We start from the raw sequence: 13,928 nt of genomic DNA on the forward strand, positions 1-13,928 counted from the left end.
CATAAAAATGATAAATAGTGAAGGGCCAAGAGCAGGTCTGGGCAGGATCCCACTGGAAACACCCATTCCTTGAGGATTCCCTGTTTACAGTTACATTTGGAGATCTAACAGCTAGCCAGTTTTTAATCCATTTAATGTGTGCCCTGTTCATTTAATGTCTTTCTGTCCTGAGGTACCAAGTCAGATGCCTAAGTATATTATGTCAACCAAACTTAAAAAAATTCTCAAGTTAGTGTGACAGGATCTATTTTCCATAAACCCACAGTGATTGGCATTAACTATATTATCCTTCTGTAATTCTTGATTAATTGAGTCCCGTATCAGCTGCTCCGTTATCTTGCCCAGGATTGATTTCAAACTGACGGGCCTATAATTACCCTGGTCATGCATTTACCCTTTTAAAATACTGGCACGACATTAGCTTTCCTCTAGTCTTCTGGAACTTCCCCTGTGTTCCAAGACTTATTGAAAACCAACATTAACAATCTAGCGCGCTTCTCAGCCAGCTCTTTTAAAACTCTTGGATGCAGGTTCTCTGCTCCTGCTGATTTTAAAATGTCCAGCTTTAGTAGCTGCTGTTTAACATCCTCCTAGGATACTGGTGGAATGAAAAGAGTGTGATCATAGGGTGTGACTACAGCTTCTGGTTTTTTTCCAAATACAGAACAGAAATATGAATAGCACTCCTCTGCCTTTTCTGCATTATTACTGATAATTTCACCACTTCCATCTACTAATGGACCTGTACCATTGTCAGGATTCTTTTTATTCCTGATACACTTGAAAACCCTCCTTATTATTGTCCTTAACTCTGCTGGACGCAGATGTCGCCTTGTGTCCTTTTGTTTCCCTTATCAGTTTTCTACAATTCCCAGCTTCTGATTTTTATATTCCTTACCAACTTCCCCTTTCTTCCTTTGTTACATGTGATTTTTTAAATTGTTATAGCTTCCCTCCCCTCTTAACCAGACCCGCTTTTTAACCAACAGGGCCTTCTTCCGCCATTGTCGGATTAAGGTTTTTTAGGCATCTGGTTAAGTGTTGCCAATTATCATTCACATTTTTCTAATTAAATTACTGCCTCCCAGCTGATCTGGCTCCCAATTGTTTACCGCTTTGTGACGCTGGCGCTTTTAAACCTCCAAGTATATATTTAACATGTGTCTGGGCTTTAGTCTGTTGGCCCATAATAAACGTGAATCAAGTCAGGATCACTTGTACCTGAGTGTGACGCAGGAGGGAGCGGGGTGGATTGACGGAGGGGGATGGAGAGTTTTGCCGTGGCGTAGATTGACGACATCTGTGTCTTTAGCCAGACCTGGGAGGACCACGTGTCCCAGGTTAGACAAGTGCTGGACCGACTCCAGGGGGCTGGGCTGACTGTAAAAGCGAAGAAGTGCAAGGTGGGGATGGCTGAAGTATCTTACCTGGGCTATCGGGTGGGGAGCGGCCGCCTAACGCCGGAACCGGCCAAGGTGGAGGTGATCAGAGACTGGCCCGCTCCCCACACCAAAAAGCAGGTCCAAGCCTTTATTGGGATGGCAGGATACTACTGAAGATTTCTGCCCCACTTTAGCACCATCGCCACCCCTATCACTGAGCTATGCAAGAAGGGGAAGCCAGACAAGGTGGTCTGGACCGAGCAGTGCCAGGAGGCTTTCCGGGCGCTGAAGGAGGCTCTGGTCAGTGGCCCAGTTCTGGCAAACCCAGACTTTGACAAGCCCTTTGTGGTGTTCACTGACGCCTCAGACACGGGGCTGGGGGCGGTGTTAATGCAGGAGGATGGAAAGGGGGAGAGACACCCCATCGTGTACCTGAGCAAGAAGTTGCTACCCCGGGAGCAACACTACGCGGCCATCGAGAAGGAGTGCCTGGCCATGGTGTGGGCCCTCAAGAAACTAGAGCCCTATCTCTTCGGGCGACACTTCACCGTCTACACCGACCACTCGCCCCTGACCTGGCTGCACCAGATGAAAGGAGCCAACGCCAAACTCCTGAGGTGGAGCCTGCTCCTGCAGGATTACGACATGGACGTGGTCCACGTGAAGGGAAGTGCCAACCTGAGAGCGGACGCGCTGTCCCGGAGAGGGGGCCCCGAACTTCCCCAGGTCACGGGTCAGAGTGACCCCGCTCAGTTCAGTCTCGAAGGGGGGGAGATGGGACGCAGCAGGGAGGCGGGTGCACTGACCGGGGGATGACGTCTAGTTCTGCTGGGACTGTCTGCACGGGGATGGGGGAGCGGGGGCAGGGGGGTGACTCCACTGGAGTGAGGAGACCTGAGCCTGTCACCTGAGCTGGGGGCCTGGGGGGGGGGGGGTTGGACCCAGGTGACACCTTTGCCTGGAAACTGGACAAAGGCTGGAGAAGGAGCTAGGGGAGGAGGAGTTAGACTGGGGGGGGGCGGGTTTTGGTTTCAGTTTTGGGCTGGGTGGTCCAACGCAGGGAACCCCAGGGCTGGGGTCTAAGCTCCCTGCCCCCCAGAAGGACTTGACTGAGGGGTCCTGGTTGTACCCACAAGCTCTGTTTGAGACTGTGTCCCTGTGGTCCAATAAACCTTCTGTTTTACTGGCTGGCTGAGAGTCACGGTGAATCCCAGGAAGAGGGGTGCAGGGCCCGGACTCCCCCACGCTCCGTGACACTAAGTTACCATTAATTCTTGGTTCTGGGATCCGTTCCTCTTCATCTGTCAAGACGAGGGCGAGCCTGGAACTCCCCTGTGCTGGATGCAAACTCGCCGAGCTCGGAAATGCTCATCTCTAATATCCAGCCATTCCAAGGGCGTTTTACGGCTGGCAGCGTGAGACCGGCAGCGTGTCACTCAGGCTGAAGCCCCCCATGATCATGGAGCGAGGGCACCAGCAGAGCTGTGCGTGTGGAGTCTCGGGCTGGGATAGCGGGGCTGCAGGTCGGGATTGAGGGGCACCAGCAGAACTGGCGGGGGGGCAGGGGTGGGTAGGGTCAGGATTAAGGGGCACTGGAAGAGCTGGGCGGGGCAGAGCCCAGGGCTGGGCTAGCAGGGGGCTATGGGTCAGGAGTGAGGGGCACCAGCAGAGCTGGGGGAGGGGGGCAGGCCGGGGTGGGCTAGCAGGGGGCTGCGGGTCGGGAGCGAGGGGCACCGGCAGAGCTGGGGGATGGGGGGGAGCCCAGGGCTGGGCTAGCAGGGGGCTGCGGGTCGGGAGTGAGGGGCACCGGCAGAGCTGGGGGGAGCCCAGGGCAGGGCTAGCAGGGGGCTGTGGGTCGGGAGCGAGGGGCACCGGCAGAGCTGGGGGAGGGGGGGAGCCCAGGGCTGGGCTAGCAGGGGGCTACAGGTCGGGAGTGAGGGGCACCGGCAGAGCTGGGGGGAGCCCAGGGCTGGACTAGCAGGGGGCTGCGGGTCGGGAGTGAGGGGCACCGGCACAGCCATGTGCTTTTTAAACCACCTCAGCCTCCAGCCCTCCCTGCCTTTCATCAAATAGAGACGTCGAAGGGAAGATAAAGAAGAAGAAAAAAAGAGAGTAAAATACCCCCCCACCCCCCCCAACGTGCTCAGGGGTGCACGACCGAGCTGGAGAATCGGAGCCACGTCCGTGGGCCCCTTCCCCGGCAAAGCCCCGGATCAGGATCGTCGCCTTCCTCGGGCCCTGTAATGGAAATTAAATTTGCACACAAGTGGCCTGGGCATATTTATTACCCTGCTGCGTGGATCTGTCAGGGCGAGCAGCTGGCTGCTCCCTCAGCTGAGCGAGGGCAGGGGCGGGACGCGATTAGACTAATGGGGCCTTTCATGGATGGAGAGTTAAGTGCCGGGGGGTTGAGATTTGTATCCCCCCCTCCCGCGGCGCGCCTAAACGCAGCTCCCCCGCCGAGCTCCCAGCCCCATTATGGGAACAGCCCCCCAGTGCGTTACCAGGCTGGGACCCAAGGCGGGGACCTGGGGGGGGGCACAGAGGGGGCAACTCGCTGGGGGGCAGAGCTGCCGGGTGGGGAGGGCCCAGGGCTGAGCTAGCAGGGGGCTGTGGGTCGGGAGTGAGGGGCACCGGCAGGCCCGGGGAAGAGGGAAATTTCCTGAGTTTGCGGCTTCCTCTGGGGAATCGGCAGCCAAGTGCCCCCTGCCCCCGCCGTGGGGTCTAGCGCAACTTCTTGCCCCAGGCAGGAGGTCAGAGCAGGTGGAGATGGGGGGGCACCCCACGTATTTCAGAACCTCCCTGAGCCAGAGGCGGGGCAGAGCAGAACGCAGGGTCCTGGCCTCTGGGTGCAGGGTCCTGGGGTCCCCCTCCAAGCAGTGGGGTGGCTCCCCCGTCATCAGCCCTCGAGCTGGGTCCCAGGGGCTCACGGCCGGGGGGGGGGGGGGGAGAAATGGCATGAGGGAAGGCAGGTCTGATAGCCCCAGGCTGACACAAAACACACCAGGCCCTGGGGAACTCCCTGCCCCATCGGCCCGGCTGGGAGGATGCGACTGATTCTGGCTCAGAACCGTTTCTCCTTTGGCTCATTCGATTCTGAAGTGCAGGCGCGGGAGGGCCACAAACACACAACACCGCCCCCCCCCCGCGAATGCCAGCCACCCAATACCCCCCCAATGTCGCTTCCCTCCCCCCCCACCCGCCGAGCACAGCTAAGGAGCCCTACAGCTCCCTGGGGGGTCTTTAATCTGGGACGAGGGGACAGTTATTGGATAAATATCATGAATATGCAAATTGAATTTATGCTGATTTTTGAGGGGGGAGGGGATGCGCGCCGGTTTCTGTAGCTTGTTATTTCCCCTTTGGGCACGATGGGCGAGAAAGCCCCAGCCGAACCACCTCCCGTCGCTGGATTCTCCGCTGGCGAGTTCCCTGCCAGGCGTTTCCGTGCCGCTCCCACGACAGGACCCGGCGAGGCCGGTACGGAGTGAGGAGAGGGCAGGACTTTGAGAAGGACACAGGCCCTGGGCAGGCCAGGGGGTTAATGTGGCCCCGGGCAAGGCCAGGGGACGGGCGGGGATTGCATGGGACGGGCAGCGGGGTGCAGAGGGTCAAGGGATATGGAGGGCGTTCTCAGGGGGTTGACCGGCATCTGATGTGCCCGACCCCAGAGCGGGTACCGCTTGGGCAGCACCAGGGCCAGCTCCCATGGTGTCAGCCCCATCTCGAGTATGCCAATCCGCCCCCGGAGCTAAAGGGAGTTTGCTTTCTGGGGGTCATTCACCCCTCGGCTTCCCTGCTGATGGGGTCACAGTGGCTGGATGGTGTCTGTGACCCTCACGACTTGCACGAGGCCCTGAGCACAGCGGTGTGAACTGGTGGGTGATGGGAGCGCTCACGAGCCCTGGGGGGCTGTCACGGGGTCCCCGGGCGATGCTCTGGGACGGCTCCCTACCAAGCCAGGCAGGACTCTGGGGAAGTCTCCTCTCTGTGAGCAGCCTGTCTGCAGGACACACAGCTCACCCGGCTCCACCTTCCTGGGTCTGACCTCGGAGCATTCAGCATCCTCTGCCCCTCCCTGCGCTTCCCACAGTGAGTCCGCCCAGGCAGGGTCCTGGGGGGGCCAGAGGATCCTGCCCTCCAACTCCGCAGTCAGACGGGACTCTCAGCCAGCCAGTAAAACAGAAGGTTTATTAGACGACAGGAACATGGTCTAACACAGAGCTTGTAGGTGCAGAGAACAGGACCCCTCAGCTGGGTCCATTTTGGGGGGCAGTGAGCCAGACAACCACGTCTGCCCTTCACTCCTTGTCCCTAGCCAGCCCCAAACTGAAACTCTCTCCAGCCCCCGCTCCTCTGGGCTTTGTTCCTTTCCCGGGCCAGGAGGTCACTGGATTCCTTTGTTCTCCAACCCTTCAGCTCTCACCTTGCAGGGGGGAAGGGCCCAGGCCATCAGTGGCCAGGAAACAGGGTGTCGGCCATTCCCTGTGTCCAGACCCCTGCCCACACCTGCCCTCTAGGGCTCTGCAACGATCATATATCCGTATCCCACCCCCTAGAGACTTAAGATCTGCCTAGGGGAAACTGAGGCACTGTGACGATGTGACGCAGCAGGGAGGGGGGAGTGCTGACCTGAGAATGTGCCCTGGGGATGGGAGACCTGAGAGCCTGTCACCTGAGCCAGGAGGGGGAGGGGGAGGTAACACCTCTGCCCGGGAATGTGGACGGAGGCTGCAGCAGGGAACCTACTGGGTGGGTTTAGTTTCAGTTTGGGGCTGGGTGGAGGAACACAGGGAACCCCAGGGCTGGGGTCTAAGCTCCCTGCTCCCCCAAAAGGACTTGACTGAGGGGTCCTGGGTGTACCCACAAGCTCTGTTTTGGACTGTGTTCCTGTTGTCCAATAAACCTTCTGTTTTACTGGCTGGCTGAGAGTCTCAGTGAATCCCAGGAAGAGGGGTGCAGGGCCCGGACTCCCCCCACACTCCGTGACAGGCACCCCCACACTATTCAGAGGAAACATTAAGAACAGTCCCGCTTCATCACAGGGGCCCTTTGCCCGGGGGTGCAGACGGCTGGCGGGCGAGCAGGAAGGTGAGTTGCTGCCAGGGTCTGGGCGCCCCCGAAAACGTGCCAGCTTTTCCCCGGAGTGAAATCCTGGAGCAGGCCAGGGCCCCCTCCACCCCCCTTTTCAAAGTGCAGGTGGTAATTGTCCCGGCAATGATGTATGGGCTTGGTTCCGGCGTGGGATTTCCAATTAATTCCAGATCCTCGGCAAAGGCTTCTGACCTTTCGCTGAGATGCAAAGAGAAATCGGGGCGATTAATCTAGCAGGTCAGGGCTCCTCTGTGCTGCTGACATTTTTAACGGCGGTTGGTTTGTTTTTTAAAGTTGGAACAACATTAGGGGAGTCGGGGTGAGGTTGGGGGCCCTCCCCCGGCCAGCACGAGAGTGGGACTCGGCCCAGCAGCTCCTGTTCCTCACCCCAGCTTGTAACCCGCCTGGCAGCGCTGGCCGCTTTGCGTTGCACGGCATGCGGCGAAGATCACACAGGCCCCCACGCGACCCGTGCCCCGTCCTCAAGCCAGGATGGAGGGAGCTCCCCTTTGGGGAGTGTTGGCGGTGCAGGCTGGGCGCTAGAGAGGGGCCGGTCTGCGTCCAGCATCTTCAGCGCAGGCTCCTTGGCCTTTGGGCAGGTCACAGCCGCCCCCGTGACCCCAGGGCCCTGCACTACGCTGCAGCTGCTGCATCGGGCCAGGGGAGCAAAATCCTGCGGCCCCAGAGCCGCCCCGTGGTCAGAACCCTGAGCCCCCTCCACCCATCACAGGTGCCTTCTCGCTCCAGGCGTTGCAGGGAATCTGCCTGCTGGGATCCGTCCGAGCAGGAAATCCAGGCAATGCCCGGTGCCTGCAGCCGGAGGGAGCTGTGTTTGAGAAGCACTCGGCTCCCCGCCCTGCCACTGGGGAAAAAGACCCAAAGGAAACAAGAGGGGAAACTGACCGGCCTAGGCCGTGAAATTGACACGCACGAGGTAAAAGAGCTGGGAGCAGAGGAAAGTTGCCACCATGCGCCGTGCCTCAGTTTCCCCTCTCATCATTTATCTGTTTGTGCGTTTAGATTGTGAGGTCTTTGGAGTTAGGATTATCCTCCCCCATCATGTGTCTGGGCAGCGCCCGGCACGACGGGGCCCTGATCTCAGGCAGGGTCTGGGCAGCGCCCGGCAGGACGGACCCCTGATCTCGGTCAAAAACCCCTGGGGGATACCGTAATACACCTAATAATTAACCCATGGGATCGCTCCTGTCGACTCTGCCCTGCTCACAGGTCCCAGAGAATTTGCAAACAGGCCTGGGAAGCGTTTGAGCCGGTGCCGTCGCTTTAAGAAGCAGCCGTGACATTGCAGCTCCCTCCCGTGCACGGTTTGCACGGTCCCTCGTGAAAATAGGTGGGTCAGGAGCACGGCCAAGAGCCCCCTGCTGCTCTCCCCAGGCGACCCCAATAACCGACCCTGTCGGGGACACTGCCGGGTGCTTACTTTCCTATTAACTGCTGATAAATCCAATTAGCCCCTCTGTATAATTAGAGACAGCTGTTCGGTCCTACTCCGGAAGGCGAAGCAGCTCCAGGAGCCCCAGTGGCCCGTTTACCCTCCCTGCGCCGGCCTGCCGCGAACAGACGCCCAGCGCCGGCCTCCTCTGGTAGCAGCCATAATGGAGGCTGTGATTTTCCAGATGACTCTAATTAAGTTGTTCTCTTCGTTTGTTAAATTAAAGACGGAGCCCCCCCTCCCTTCAGGCTCCCCTCCCCCCCCCAGCTGTGCTTCCCTTCCAGCTGCAGTGAATTGGCTTCTGGAGCGGTGCAAATACAGAAATATACAGGCCCGGGAAAATTAACCGTGTAAGAGGCAGCAAATGAGGTGGAAAATTTTAATGGTTTCCCATTTAAAAGCTGCCTGACGGAGCTGGAGAGGGGGAGGGGGAGGGGGAGGGCTGAGCTCACCTGGCGTGTGGGTCTGGCCCTCGGTGGGGGCGCAGAGGAGGTGCCGTCCCCTGGATTTTTGTTTCTCTCCTTGGTTATCCCCTCGCTCCGTGCAGGGACAACCCGGCGTCCCGCCAGGCACAGGTCGGGGGGACGTCCCGCCACTCAAAAGGCCTGGGAGAGCCGGCCTGGCCGCTCCGGACCCTCCGGGTCGGGCCGGTGGGGCTGCGCCGATCCTCTGGCCTTTTCCGCTCCCACTCGGAGACGGGCACGGCGGGTGACTCTGCAATCGGCGGGCCAGGAAGCCGGAGTGAAGTGGGTTTAGTGACCGGGCCCGGCCCCCACACACCTGCCCCCCCAGACCCACACGCCAGCCCCCCCAGACAGACACGCGCCAGCTTCCCCCAGACCCACACACCAGCCCCCCCAGACAGACACCAGCTCCCCCGGACAGACACACACCAGCCCTCCCAGACAGACACACACCACCCCCCCCAGGCAGACACACACCACCACCCCAGACCCACACCCCGGCCCCCCCCAAACACACACCAGCCCCCCCAGACAGACACGCACCACCACCCCAGACAGACACCAGCTCCCCCGGACAGACACACACCAGCCCTCCCAGACAGACACACACCACCCCCCCAGGCAGACACACACCACCACCCCAGACCCACACCCCGGCCCCCCCAAACACACACCAGCCCCCCCAGACAGACACGCACCACCACCCCAGACAGACACCAGCTCCCCCGGGCAGACACACACCAGTCCCCCCCAGACCCACACACCAGCCCTCCCAGACAGACACACACCTCCCCCCCAGGCAGACACACACCACCACCCCAGACCCAGACCCCGGCCCCCCCCCAGACCCACACACCAGCCCCCCCAAACACACACCAGCCCCCCCAGACAGACACACACCACCACCCCAGACAGACACCAGCTCCCCCGGGCAGACACACACCAGTCCCCCCCAGATGCACACACCAGCCCTCCCAGACAGACACACACCACCCCCCCCAGGCAGACACACACCAGCCCCCGCCAGACCCACACACCAGCCCCCTCAGACAGACATGCGCCAGCTTCCCCCAGCCCCACACACCAGCCCTCCCAGACAGACACACACCACCCCCCCAGGCAGACACACACCACCACCCCAGACCCACACCCCAGCCCCCCCAGCCCCACACACCAGCCCCCTCAGACAGACACATGCCAGCCCCCTGGTGTCCCGCCCTGGGCCCCCCACCCCTCATGGCTCTGCCAGTGCCCCTCACTCCTGACCCGCAGCCCCCTGGTGTCCCAGCGCTGGGCTCCCCCGACCCAAGCAGGGGGCTGCGGGTCGGGAGTGAGGGGCACCAGCGGAGGTTGGGTGAGGAAGCTTGTACAGCCCCTTCTCCCTCCCACCCCACCCCCAGCATGGCCAATTCCCCCCCCCCCCCCCAGACATTCATCCCATGCCCAGCAGCAGGCGGGGGTGGGCTGACGGGTTGTTTTGTTTCCTGAGAAAGTTGCCCGAAGCCGAGGGAGTGGAAAGACGAGGCCCCCCCCACCCCGCCCCTACTCCCCCCAGATTGTGCCCTAGTCCCTGTCCCCCAGCTGCTCTGAGCCCTGAGCCCCATCACTCAATTCCTCCCCCTCTCCCCCCCCCGGAGCTGGGAACTGCCGGGGAGGGGGGGGGACACAAGAGTTTTTCCTCTCCTTCAAATCTTTCTCTCGCTCTCTCTTTCCGAGGCCTCATCGCTCACTTCAAGGACACGCCACGCACCCGCGCCGCTGCAATCAGGTTATTCTGCCGGGTTGATGCATTTATATCTCCTGATTATTTCGGAGGCAGAGGGGGAACGTGGCCCGGGGAAAGGCTCCTGCTAAAGAGACGAGGCGCCCTGATGAACCACGGCGGGGAGGGGGGCTCCCCGATCCCCATCTTCGCCAGCCTGCCTTCACCCTCAAAGCCAAAGCCCTGGGGAGCTGTGGATCGCCTCCCCCAGCCCGCGGCTGGGGTATTTACACAGGCCTTCGCCCCAGGAGCCCCCGGGGGTGGGGCAAGACTTTGTGCCATTGAGGGAAATTGGCAAAGGGGGTCCAGGTTCTCCACCCCACAGCTCTGTCGGTGCCCCTCAGTCCCGACCCGCAGCCCCCTGCTAGCCCAGCCCTGGGCGCCCCCTATCACGGCCCACCCAAATGAACCCGTGCCCAGTTTGGGGTGTCACTCTGGGGGGAGCTGAGGGACTGATGCGTGCCGGGAACCCTCGTCCGTTTCACTTGGGGGGGTTCAACTGAAAACCAAACTCCAAGCAAACTCCAGAGAGCGAGGCACGCGCAGGCTGGGGGTCGCGACCCCAGGGTCTGTGCCCCATTGCCCCCCACCTGGGTCCTCCTCGGCCCCACCCTGGAGCCCTGTAACCAGGCCCACGCACCCCGCCCGCCTGGGCGCCGCTCCGGCCTGCCTGGGAACAGCCCTGCCGATCCGGGTGAAATGGCTATTGGATTCCTGTCTGGGCGGCCAGACAAGCGGCCGGGGCTAATGACGGGGGAGGCCTTGGGCAGCTTGGCTCCAGTTCACACTGTGAGCGCAGGCCTGGGAATCCTCCCCCGTCCCCCCCACGCAGAAGGATGATCAGCGTCAGCTGGGCCCCCACGGCCCCTGGCGATGCGAAGGGACGGTTACGGGGGCCGTGGCACCTGGGCAAGGAAGCTCGTCCGGGGGCAATGGCGCGATGGGGCTGCCCAGGGCGCTCGGGGCTGTCCCGGGGGTGGGGAACGGGGCAATCGCCCTGGCCCTGCACCAGTACCCCCACCCCACCCCCAGTGCCCGGTTTAGAGGGCAGGACCTGCCCAATCCTGCTTCTCAATCCTGACCCGCAGCCCCCGCACCCCAGTCCAGTCCTACGTCTCCCCAGACCCATAACAAGCTGGGGGGGGCTGGGCTGGCTGCCTGAAACCGCCCCAGGCCTGAGCCGTGACCCCTCCCGCCCCCGTCTCTCTCCCCCTGCCCCGAGGAGGGCGCGATCACCGCACAGACGTGGGGCCCCGCCGTGTCAGACTCCAGGCCCCCCGGTTTACATACATCGCTCATTGCACTGGCGTGAGGGACAGTCGCTCGCCGTGGGGGAGAGCAGGGTGTGCAGCCCGGGGGGGGGCGCAGGGGGGCCTACGGCTGGCGCTGGGGGTGATGCCCAGGTACGGTGGGTTTGATTTGTCTGCCCAGCCCGGGGCAGCTGGTGGCTCTGTTCCAGGCTCCCTCTTATTGACTCTCCTCCTTCCTGGTCAGTCTGTTCCCCGGAGGGGGGCAGATGATAACACCCCTCCCCCCCCCCGTGGGGTGGCAGTACAGTTAGTTATAAGGCAGGGCCGGGGGGGCGGGGGGTGAGACACAGGCTGCCAAAGAGGCTAGTGGTTCGGGGCACCGCCCTTTCAGGGGGCCCTGATTTCAGACCCCCTCCAAGGGGCCTGATCCCCAGGGCGGGCGTTCTCTGCCTGGGAACCAGCTGCCTTTGACATGGCTCCCTTCTTCCCGCCCCAAAACCAACCCAACCCTGGTTGCGGTGGGTATAAGGTTAGAGTGGGGGGGCGTTGGGAGCCAGGACTCCTGGGTTCCGAGCGACTCTGGCATTGTCTTGGTGGGTGTCCTTGGGCTACTGCCTTGATGCCTCCATACCTGGGGGGAGCCCACCCAGCAGGGGGCCTTGGGTCACTCCATTGGGGGCAGGCCAGCAGTGCCCAGCCCCGCTGGGAACAGGGCACTGTCCCCAAGGAGCAGACGTGCCAGCCAGGCTGTGGGGGGCATGGCCTGGGGCGCTCAGAACCGGGGGGCTGGGAAGGGGCCGGGCAGAGAGGGGTTAACGGCGCCTGGCGCTCTCCAGGAGGGCTGGGCGCGCGGCGCCCCAGGCCCACCAGGCACGTGCGGGTCCAGCCCCCTCGCCCGATGGTAACAGGCTCCCGCCGGCTCTGAGCACGTCCGCCCCCCGGGCGAGCGCCAGCCCAGGCACCGCTCCATTAGTGCTAACAGACGCTAATGCAAGGCTCCAGGAGCCGGCCGGCAGCCACCAGGCACGATCCGGTGGGCAGCGGCTCCGGCGTGGAACCGGCTCGGGAAGGACTAACGAGGGGGCGGGAGAGGGGGGCCCTGGCCCCACGGGCAGCGCTACCATGGAAACGCGGCTGGACACACGGACTGAGCTGCAGATGGACACACGCCGGCCAGCGGAGCCCCCGGCCAGGGCGACCGAATCCTGAACCGACCTGTCGCCCCCAAGCTCAGCCCTGCCCCAGGCCGGCAGGCGGCAGGTTTCCCCGGGGAGGGGAATTCCCCAGGGCCTCGTTTCCTGAGCTGGGTCTCCCACAGATCCGCTCTCGGGCCGAGTCCAGGGCCGGGCGGCCTGTGTGATCCAGGGGGGTGCGGCCACGTGATCACAGTGGTTCCTTCTGGCCTTGGAATCTGAGTCGCCCCAAACCCCTTCTGGGCTGGGGCCTCCAACCCCTTGAAATCATAGAATCTCAGGAGGTCATCTAGTCCCACCCCTGCTCAAAGCAGGACCAATCCCCAATTTTTGCCCCAGATCCCTAAATGGCCCCCTCAAGGATTGAACTCACAACCCTGGGTTTAGCAGGCCAACGCTCAAACCACTGAGCTATCCCTCCTCCCCAAATGTCACCCCAAACTCCACCTCAGCTTCCCCTCCAGTCTGACACCCCGACCCCCATCTGAACCAGCACCATCAGCCCTGCTGGCCTTCCCCAGTCCACCCCCTGTGACGAAGTGGGAATGTTCTTAGTGTTTTCTCTGAATATGATGTGGATGCCTCAGTTTCCCCTAGGCATTTCTTAAGTCTCTAGGTGGTGGGATAACGGGGTGTGATTGTGGCAGAGCCCTAGAGGGCCAGTGGGATGGTGTCTGCTGACACCCTGTCTCCTGGGGACTGATGGCCTGGGCCCCTCCCCTGCAAAGGTGCCAGCTGAAGGAGTTGGGGAACAAAGACAAAGGCCGGAGAAGGGGCTGGAGAGTTTCAGTTTGGAGCTGGCTGGGGAAATGGGGGGAGGCCCAGATGGGGCTCTGGCCTCCCTGCCCCCCAAGATGGACCTGGCTGAGGGGTCCTGGTCTTTGTACCTACAAGCTCCGTTTTAGACCATGTTCCTGTCGTCTAATAAACCTTCTGTTTTACTGGCTGGCTGAGAGTCCCGTCTGACTGCGGAGTTGGGGGGCAGGACCCTTTGGCCGCCCCCGGACCCCACCTGGGCGGACTGGCTGTGGGAAGCACACGGAGGGGCAGAGGATGCTGAATGCTCCGAGCTCAGACCCAGGAAGGTGGAGCCGGGTGAGCTGTGTGTCCTGCAGACAAGCTGCTCCCCGAGAGGAGACTTCCCCAGAGTCCTGCCTGGCTTCATAGGGAGCATTTCCAGAGCATCGCGTGGGGACTGTGTGACACCCCAAACCCTCCTGAACCCCCAAGCTGTCACCCCGAACTCTGCCCCAACCCTTCCTTTAAGGTGCAAATAAATCATGGTGGGGGGTGGGGGTTCTGCTCCTGGGGTCACTGGCTCAAACAAAGGTCC

The sequence above is a fragment of the Chelonia mydas genome, chromosome 20 (genome assembly GCF_015237465.2).
Source record: "Chelonia mydas isolate rCheMyd1 chromosome 20, rCheMyd1.pri.v2, whole genome shotgun sequence".
NCBI lineage: Eukaryota > Metazoa > Chordata > Testudines > Cheloniidae > Chelonia > Chelonia mydas.